The sequence below is a fragment of the Herpailurus yagouaroundi genome, unplaced genomic scaffold (assembly GCF_014898765.1).
Source record: "Herpailurus yagouaroundi ecotype Mexico unplaced genomic scaffold, PumYag 249, whole genome shotgun sequence".
In the NCBI taxonomy this organism is placed as follows: domain Eukaryota; kingdom Metazoa; phylum Chordata; class Mammalia; order Carnivora; family Felidae; genus Herpailurus; species Herpailurus yagouaroundi.
This window is the reverse complement of record NW_024412466.1, coordinates 581,687-591,094: the sequence shown is the minus strand read 5'-3', so window position 1 is coordinate 591,094 and position 9,408 is coordinate 581,687. Positions and strand designations below refer to the sequence as shown.

At 43.9% G+C, this 9,408-nt stretch overlaps 1 protein-coding gene across 5 annotated transcripts in view; it reads left to right on the top strand.

Moving 5' to 3' along the window:
* Positions 1-9,408, top strand: part of PNPLA7 (patatin like domain 7, lysophospholipase) — a 66,108-nt gene that overhangs the window by 19,224 nt on the left and 37,476 nt on the right. The gene's annotated exons all lie outside the window — the stretch shown is intronic.

Sequence of the window (9,408 nt, the reverse complement as noted above, 5' to 3'; positions counted from 1 at the left end):
TCCCCCATGGGTTCCTGTTAAGTTTCTCAGGATCCACATAAGAGTGAAACCATATGGTATCTGTCTTTCTCTGTATGGCTTATTTCACTTAGCATCACACTCTCCAGTTCCATCCACGTTGCTACAAAAGGCCATATTTCATTTTTTCTCATTGCCACGTAGTATTCCATAGTGTATATAAACCACAATTTCTTTATCCATTCATCAGTGGATGGACATTTAGGCTCTTTCCATAATTTGGCTATTGTTGAGAGTGCTGCTATGAACATTGGGGTACAAGTGCCCCTATGCATCAGTACTCCTGTGTCCCTTGGATAAATTCCTAGCAGTACTATTGCTGGGTCATAGGGTAGGTCTATTTTTAATTTTCTGAGGAACCTCCACACTGCTTTCCAGAGCGGCTGCACCAATTTGCATTCCCACCAACAGTGCAAGAGGGTTCCCGTTTCTCCACATCCTCTCCAGCATCTATAGTCTCCTGATTTGTTCATTTTGGCCACTCGGACTGGCGTGAGGTGATATCTGAGTGTGGTTTTGATTTGTATTTCCCTGATAAGGAGCGACGCTGAACGTCTTTTCATGTGCCTGTTGGCCATCCGGATGTCTTCTTTAGAGAAGTGTCTATTCATGTTTTCTGCCCATTTCTTCACTGGGTTATTTGCTTTTCGGGTGTGGAGTTTGGTGAGCTCTTTATAGATTTTGGAGACTAGCCCTTTGTCCGATATGTCATTTGCAAATATCTTTTCCCATTCCGTTGGTTGCCTTTTCGTTTTGTTGGTTGTTTCCTTTGCTGTGCAGAAGCTTTTTATCTTCATAAGATCCCAGTAATTCACTTTTGCTTTTAATTCCCTTGCCTTTGGGGATGTGTCGAGTAAGAGATTGCTACGGCTGAGGTCAGAGAGGTCTTTTCCTGCTTTCTCCTCTAAGGTTTTGATGGTTTCCTGTCTCACATTCAGGTCCTTTATCCATTTTGAGTTTATTTTTGTGAATGGTGTGAGAAAGTGGTCTAGTTTCAACCTTCTGCATGTTGCTGTCCAGTTCTCCCAGCACCATTTGTTAAAGAGACTGTCTTTTTTCCATTGGATGTTCTTTCCTGCTTTGTCAAAGATGAGTTGGCCATACGTTTGTGGGTCTAGTTCTGGGGTTTCTATTCTATTCCATTGGTCTATGTGTCTGTTTTTGTGCCATGTTTATTTTATTTTTGAAGGAGAGAGAGACAGGGTGTGAGTGGGGGAGAGAGAGAGACACACACACACACACGTGCACGCGCGCGCGCACACACACACACACACACACAGAATCCGAAGCAGGCTCCAGGCTCTGAGCTGTCAGCACAGAGCCCAACATGGGGCTCGAACTCACAAACCGCGAGATCATGACCTGAGCCACAGTCGGACGCTCAACCGACTGAGCCACCCAGGCGCCCCCCATTAATTGATTTTTCAAGTGTTGGACCAGCCTTGCATACCTGGGACAGATCCCACTTGTTTGTTGCGTATAATTCTTATGTTGTTGGATTTGATTTGCTAATGCTTTGTTGAGAAATTTTCCATCTGTGTTCGTGAGAGATACAGGTCTATAGTTTTATTGTATTGTCTTTGTCTGGTTTGGGTGTTTGGGAAATGCTGGCTTCATAGAATAAGCTAAGAATTCCCTCTGCTTCAATTTTCTGAAAGAGATTGTAGAGAATTAGTGTAATTTCTTCCTTAAATATCTGGCAGAATCTACCAGTGAACCCATCTGGGCCTGGTGCATTCTGTTTTGGAAAGTTATTAATTGCTGACTCAGTTTCTTAATAGATATAGGCTTATTCAGGTAGTCTCTTGTGTGAATTTTGGTGGATTGTGTCTTTCAAGGAATAGGCTCATTTCATCTAGGTTATTAAATTGTTGAACATAGATTGTTCATAGTATTCCTATATTATCCTTTTACTTTGCTGGTTATCTGTAGTGATGTCCCTTCTTTCATTTCTGATAGTAATAATTTGTGTTCTCTTTCTTTTTTTTCTTAGTTGGCTATAGGCTTATCAATTTTGTTGAATTTTTCAATTCTTTGAAAAATTTGATTTTGTTGATTCTCCCTATTGATTTCCTGTTCTCAATTTTATTGATTTCTGCTCTAATTTTTTATTTAAAAAAATTTTTTTTAACATTTATTTATTTTTGAGAGACAGAGAGAGGCAGAGTATGAGCAGGGGAAGGGCAGAGAGACCACACACCGCGAGGTCATGGTCTAGCCGAAGTCAGATGCTTAACTGAGCCACCCAGGCGCCCCTGCTCTAATTTTTATTATTTATTTTCTTCTGCCTACTTCTAATTTACCTTTTTCCCCTTATTTTATTTTATTTTATTATTATATTTTTAATGTTTATTTATTTTTGAGAGAGAGACAGAGTGTGAGCAGGGGAGGGGCAGAGAGAGAGACACACACACACAGAATCTAAAGCAGGCTCCAGGCTCCAAGCTGTCAGCACAGAGTCCAGTGCAGAACTCAGACTCAATGGATCACAAGATCATGACCTGAGCAGAAGTTGCCACCCAGGAACCCCTCCCCTAATTTTATAAGGTGGAAGCTTAGATTATTGATATTGGATCTTTTCTGATTTATGCAATCAGTGCTATAAGTTTCTATCTAAATGCTGCTTTTGCTGGATCCCACAAATTTTGAGTTGTGTTTTCATTTTCATTTAGTTAAAAATTTGTTTAAAATTTCTCTTGAGGGCGCCTGCATGCCTCAGCTGGTTGAGCATCCAACTTCAGCTCAGGTCATGATCTCACGGTTTGTGAGTTCAAGTCCCACATTGGGCTCTGTGCTGACAGCTTGGAGCCTGGAGCCTGCTTTGGATTCTGTGTCTTCCTCACTCTCTGCCGCTCTTCTGCTTTCTCTCTGTCTCTTTCAAAAATAAATAAACATTAAAAACAATTTTTTATTTTCATTTTATTTATTTTATTTTATTTTATTTTATTTTATTTTATTTTATTTTATTTTATTTTATTTTATTTTTGGGACAGAGAGAGACAGAGCATGAACGGGGGAGGGGCAGAGAGAGAGGGAGACACAGAATCGGAAACAGGCTCCAGGCTCTGAGCCATCAGCCCAGAGCCCGACGCGGGGCTCGAACTCACGGACCGCGAGATCGTGACCTGGCTGAAGTCGGACGCTTAACCGACTGCGCCACCCAGGCGCCCCAAAAACAATTTTTTAAATAAAATTTCTCTTGAGATTTCTTATTTAACCCATGTATTGTTTAGAAATGTGTTGTTTAGGGGCATTTGGGTAGCTCAGGTCATGATTTCATGGTCGGGCTCCATGCTGACCGTGGAGCCTGCTTAAGGCTCTCTTCTGTCCCTCTCCCTCAGCCCCTCCCCTGCTCTTGCCCGTGAGCACACACTCTCTCTCTCAAAAAAAAAAGAGGTGTGTTGTGTAATTTCCAAGTATTTTTGGCTCTTCCAGTTATCTTTCTGTTACGATTTCTCACTTAATTCTGTTGTGCTCTGAGAGCAGACTTTGTATCATTTGTATTTCCTTAAATTTATGAAGATGTGGTTTATCCCCAAGGTATAGGCTATCTTTGTGAATGTTCCATGTGGGAAGACTGTATTCTGCTTTTTTGTATGAAGTAATATAGATGATAAATTATGCCCAGTTGTTGGATGATTCTGTTGAGCTCAGCCGCGTCTTTACAGGTTTTCTGCTAGCTGGGTCTGCATTTCTGACAGAGAGCGCTGAGTGTCCATCTATAATAGTGGATTTGTCTGTTTTCTCCTGCAGTTCTGTTTGTGTCTCATGCACTTTAACATTCTGTTGTTAGGTGCGCACCTCATGTATAGGGTTGGTACACCTTCAAGAACTGACCCCTTTAGAGGCACCAGGGTGGCTCAGTTGGTTAAAGCAGATTGATTTTGCCTCAGGTCATGATCTCACAGTTTCGTGATTTCAAGCCCCACATTGGGCTCTGTGCTGACAGCGCAGAGTCTGCATGGGGTTCTCTCTCTCCCTCTCTCTCTCTGCCTCTCCCCATCTCTTGCTGTCTCTGTTTCTCTCAAAATAAATAAACTTAAAAAAAATTGACCCCTTTATCATTGAGAAATGTCCATCATTATCCCTGGTAATCTTCCTTCTGAGAAGTCTGTTTCATCCTCTGAAATCAATATAGCTTGATTCTGCTTTGTTTTGTTTTCTCTATTCATCTACTTTTAATCCATGTGTGTCTTTACATTTAAAGTGTTTTTTTTTTAAAGTTTATTTTTGACACAGAGAGAGAGCGAGCATGAGCTAAGGAGGGGCAGAGAGAGAGAGAGAGAGACAGAATCTGAAGCAGGCTCCAGGCTCTGAGCTGTCAGCACAGAACCATGAGACCATGACCTGGGCCGAAGTCAAACGCTTAACCAACTGAGCCACCCAGGTGCCCCTAAAGTGGATTTCTTGTAAACAACATATAGTTGGGTCTTGTTTTTGTAGTTAGTCTGACAACCTTTGTCTTTTTTTTTTTCTGCCTTCCCCCTAGTTTATTTTTTAAAATTAATTAGTTAATTTTTTTTTTTAATTAAAAAAAAATTTTTTTTTCAACGTTTATTTATTTTTGGGACAGAGAGAGACAGAGCATGAACGGGGGAGGGGCAGAGAGAGAGGGAGACACAGAATCAGAAACAGGCTCCAGGCTCTGAGCCATCAGCCCAGAGCCCGACGCGGGGCTCGAACTCACGGATCGCGAGATCGTGACCTGGCTGAAGTCGGACGCTTAACCGACTGCGCCACCCAGGCGCCCCAATTAGTTAATTTTTAATTTACATCAAAGTTAGTTAGCTTATAGTGCAATAATGATTTCGGGGGTAGATACCAGTGATTCATCCCCTACGTATAAGTCCCAGTGCTCATGCCAACAGGTGTTTTCCTTAATGCCCCTTACCCATTTAGCCCATCTGCCCACCCACAACCCCTCCCACAACCCTCAGTTTGTTCTCTGTATTTAAGAGTATCTTATGTTTTGTCCCCCCTCCTTATTTTTATTTTTGCTTCTTTTCCTTTATGTTCATCTGTTTTGTATCTCAAATTCCTCATCTGAGTGAAGTCATATGATATTTGTCTTTTCTGACTGGCTCATTTCACTTAGCATAATACTCTCTAGTTCCATCCACGTAGCTGCAAATGGCAAGCTTTTGTTCTTTTTGATTGCCGAGTAATACTCCATCGTGTATATATACCACATCTTTATCCATTCATCTGTCAATGGACATTTGGGCTCTTTCCATACTTTGGCTATTGTCGATAGCACTTCTTTTTTTTTTTTTTTTTTTTTTCAACGTTTATTTTTTGGGACAGAGAGAGACAGAGCATGAACGGGGGAGGGGCAGAGAGAGAGGGAGACACAGAATCGGAAACAGGCTCCAGGCTCTGAGCCATCAGCCCAGAGCCCGACGCGGGGCTCGAACCCACGGACCGCGAGATTGTGACCTGGCTGAAGTCGGACGCTTAACCGACTGCGCCACCCAGGCGCCCCTCGATAGCACTTCTATAAACATAGGGGTGCATGTGCCCCTTCGAAACAGTACACCTGTATCCCTTGGATAAATACCTAGTAGGGCAATTTCTGGGTCATAGGATAGTTCTATTTTTAGTTTGTTTTTTTTTTTTAATTTTTTTTTAATGTTTTGTTTATTTTTGAGACAGAGAAAGACAGAGCATGAACCGGGAAGGGGCAGAGAGAGAGGGAGACACAGAATCCGAAGCAGGCTCCAGGCTCTGAGCTGCCAGCACAGAGCCCGACGCGGGGCTCAAACTCACAGACCGCGAGATCATGACCTGAGCCAAAGTCGGACACTTAACCAACTGAGCCATCTGGGCGCCCCTATTTTTAGTTTTTTGAGGAACCTCCAGACTGTTTTCCAGAGTGGCTGCACCAGCTTGCGTTGCCACCAACAGTGCAAAAGAGAGCCTCTTTCTCCGCATCCTCGCCAACATCTGTTGTTGCCTGAGTTGTTAATGTGAGCCATTCTGACAGGTGTGAGGTGGTATCTCCTTGTGGTTTTGATCTGTATTTCCCTGATGATGAGTGATGTCGAGCATTTTTTCATGTGTCGGTTGACCATCTGGATGTCTTCTTTGGAGAAGTGTCTATGCATGTCTTTTGCCCATTTCTTCACTGGATTATTGTTTTTTGGGTGTTGAGTTTGATAAGTTCTTTACAGATTTTGGATACTAACCCTTTATCTGATCTGTCATTTACAAATATCTTCTCCCATTCCGTCAGTTGCCTTTTAGTTTTGCTGATTGTTTCCTTCGCTGTGCAGAAGCTTTTTATTTTGATGAGGTCCCAATAGTTCCTTTCTGCTTTTGTTTCCCTTGTCTCCGGAGATGTGTCGAGTAAGAAGTTGCCGCGGCCGAGGTCAAAGAGGTTTTTGCCTGCCTTCTCCTCTAGATTTTGATGGCTTCCTGTCTTAATTTTAGGTCTTTCATCCATTTTGAGTTTATTTTTGTGTCTGGTGTAAGAAAGTGGTCCAGGTTCATTTTTCGGCATGTTGCTGTCCAGTTTTCCCAGCACCACTTGCTGAGGAGATTGTCTTTATTCCATTGGATGTTCTTTCCTGCTTTGTCAAAGATTAGTCAGCCATACGTTTGTGGGTCCATTTATGGGTTCTGCATTCTGTTCCAGTGTCTGAGTGTCTGTTTTTGTGCCAACAACCTTCGTCTTTTAATTGGTGCCTTCAGACCGTTGATGTGTAAATGATTACTGATAGAGTTGGGTTATTACCTACCACATTGTTTACTGTTTCCTATTTGTTGCCCTCATTTTTCTTGTTTTTTGCTTTTTGTGATTATTATGCGTTTTGTATCATCTGTTTTTCCTCCTTTTTTGGCTTATCTGTTTTATATTTCTTTTTTACTTTTTTAGTGGTTGCCCTAAACTTGCAGTATATATTTGCATTTAACCCTAGTCTACTTTCAAATTACCCTGACATCATAAGAAATATATATATTGGTCTCTGGCCCCGGCTTCTGACAGCTTCTGAGTTCTCCTTTTAAACACGATACTGCCTTGTAGAGTGTGAGAGCTTAGAACCAGGTAACCCTAACTAGCCACCACTTGGAGCATCATGGCATGCATAACCAGGTACGTAGTTGCTATTGCTGTTACCATTTTGAAGAGATTTACCTGTTAGATCAATTAAGAGTAAGAACTATGAGGGGCGCCTGGGTGGCTCAGTCGGTTAAGCGTCCGACTTCAACTCAGGTCACGATCTCGCAGTCTGTGAGTTCGAGCCCCGCGTCAGGCTCTGGGCTGATGGCTCAGAGCCTGGAGCCTGCTTCCGATTCTGTGTCTCCCTCTCTCTCTGCCCCTCCCCCATTCATGCTCTGTCTCTTTCTGTCTCAAAAATAAATAAACGTTAAAAAAAAATTAAAAAAAAAAAAAAGAATAAGAACTATGAGGCTCAGTCCGTGGAGCATGCACCTCTTAATCTCAGGGTCGTGAGCTCGAGCCCCGTGCTAGGTATAGAGATTACCCAAAAAATAAAATCTTGGGGCCCCTGGGTGGCTCAGTCGGTTAAGCGTCCGACTTCGGCTCAGGTCATGATCTCGTGGCTCGTGAGTTCGAGCTCTGCATCTGGCTGTGAGCTGACAGCTCAGAGCCTGGAGCTTGCTTTGGATTCTGTCTCCCTGTCTCTCTGCCCCTCCCCTGCTCATGCTCTGTCTCTCTCTGTCTCAAAAGTAAATAAACATTAAATAATTTTTTTTTAAATCTTAAAAAAAAAAAAAAGAATAAGAACAATAAAAGTTTTTATTTTCCCTTCACTTACGTGTCTTCTCCAGTGCTCTTTTCATCATGTCGCTCTGAGGTTCTGACCTGTATCGTTTTCCTTCTCTCTGAAGAACTTCTTTCAACATGTCTCCAGGCAGGTCTGCTGGCAACAGAGTCCCCCTTGTGCGCGTCAGGCAGCATCTTCATCACCCCCTCATGTCTGAAGGGCAATTCCAGTGGGTGCAGAATTCCAGGTTTTCTCTGTTTTTTTCTCTCAACACTTTCAATATTTGACTTACTTTTGTCTTGCTCACGTTCATTTCCGAGAAGTTAGATGTAATTCTTTGTTCCTCCGTAGCTCAGGTGTTTCTTCTCTCCAGCTTTTTTTTTTCCCTCCAAGTTTGTTTATTTATTTATTTTGAGAGAGAGACAGGGTGAGCGAACCGGAGACAGAGAGAGAGGGAGAGAGAGAGAATCCCAATCCCTGACACGGGGCTCAAACCCACAAACTGTGAGATCGTGACCTGACCTGAAACCAAGAGTTGGACACTAAACTGACTGAGACCCCCAGGCACCTCTTCCCTCCGACTGCTTTCAGGACCCTCGTTTGTCTTGGACCTTCTGCGCTTTGAAATGATCTGTATGCCTGGGTGTGGTGTTCTCTGACTTCCTGGTCTGTGGTTTGGTGTCTGGCATTCATTTGGGGGAATTCTCAGTCATTATTGTTTCAGTTATTTCTTTTGTGTCTTTCTCTCTTCCTCCTCCTCCTCCTAGCCTTCCCTTCACATGTGTGTCACACCTTTGTCGTTGTCTCACAGCCCTTGGGGATCCTGTTCTGTGTTTACAGTTTTGCTTGTTTGCTTGAGTTTCACTTTTGGAGTTTCTGTTGCTGTGTCCTTAAGTGTCAAGATTCTTTGCTCAGTGAGTCCAGTCTGCTAATGAGCCCATCAGAGGGCTCCTTTCTGCCATACTGTCTTTATCTCCAGCTTTTCTCTTTGGTTCTCGAGATTTCTCCCTCTGTGCTTACACTGCCCATGTGTTCTCGCGTGCCGCCTACTTGATCCACAGAGCCCTTAGCGTATATTAACCGCAGTTGTTTAAAATTCTACTCTGATAATTCCAACACCTCTGCCAGGTCTGAGTCTGGTTCTGATGCTGCTCTGTCTCTTCAGACTGTGTTTTTGCCTTTGCGTGTGCCTCGTGGTTTTTTTCTTGATGGCTGGACGTGATGTCCCGCGTCAGAGGAGCTGCAGTTTCCCTCTGCTCCCCTGGCAGATCCAGGAGGTGCCGCTGGGCTGGGTTTTCTCCCTTCTCAGCCCCATAGCTGCTGCCACTGCAGCCCAGCCTGGCGGGGTGTGGGACCTGGGCTCTAATCTGTGGCTTCCTGCCTGGCTTCAGGGGGCACAGCAACCCCCCCACCCCCCGCCCCCACCCCAGGCCTGCTTTCTAGGCGTCTGAGAAAGCACAGGGGGTCAAGGCCTGCCACAGGGCACCTGCACCTTCTCTGCGCAGGCTCCAGGGAGCCTCTGGCCGGAAGAGGGGAAGGGGGTGTCTTCCTCACTTGGGAAGTCAGCACAAGGCCTAGCAAGGCCACCCTGACCCCACACCCCAGCATCTCATTCATACCAGAGAGTAGCTGTGCTGCCACCTGACCTTACAGTAACCCTGTG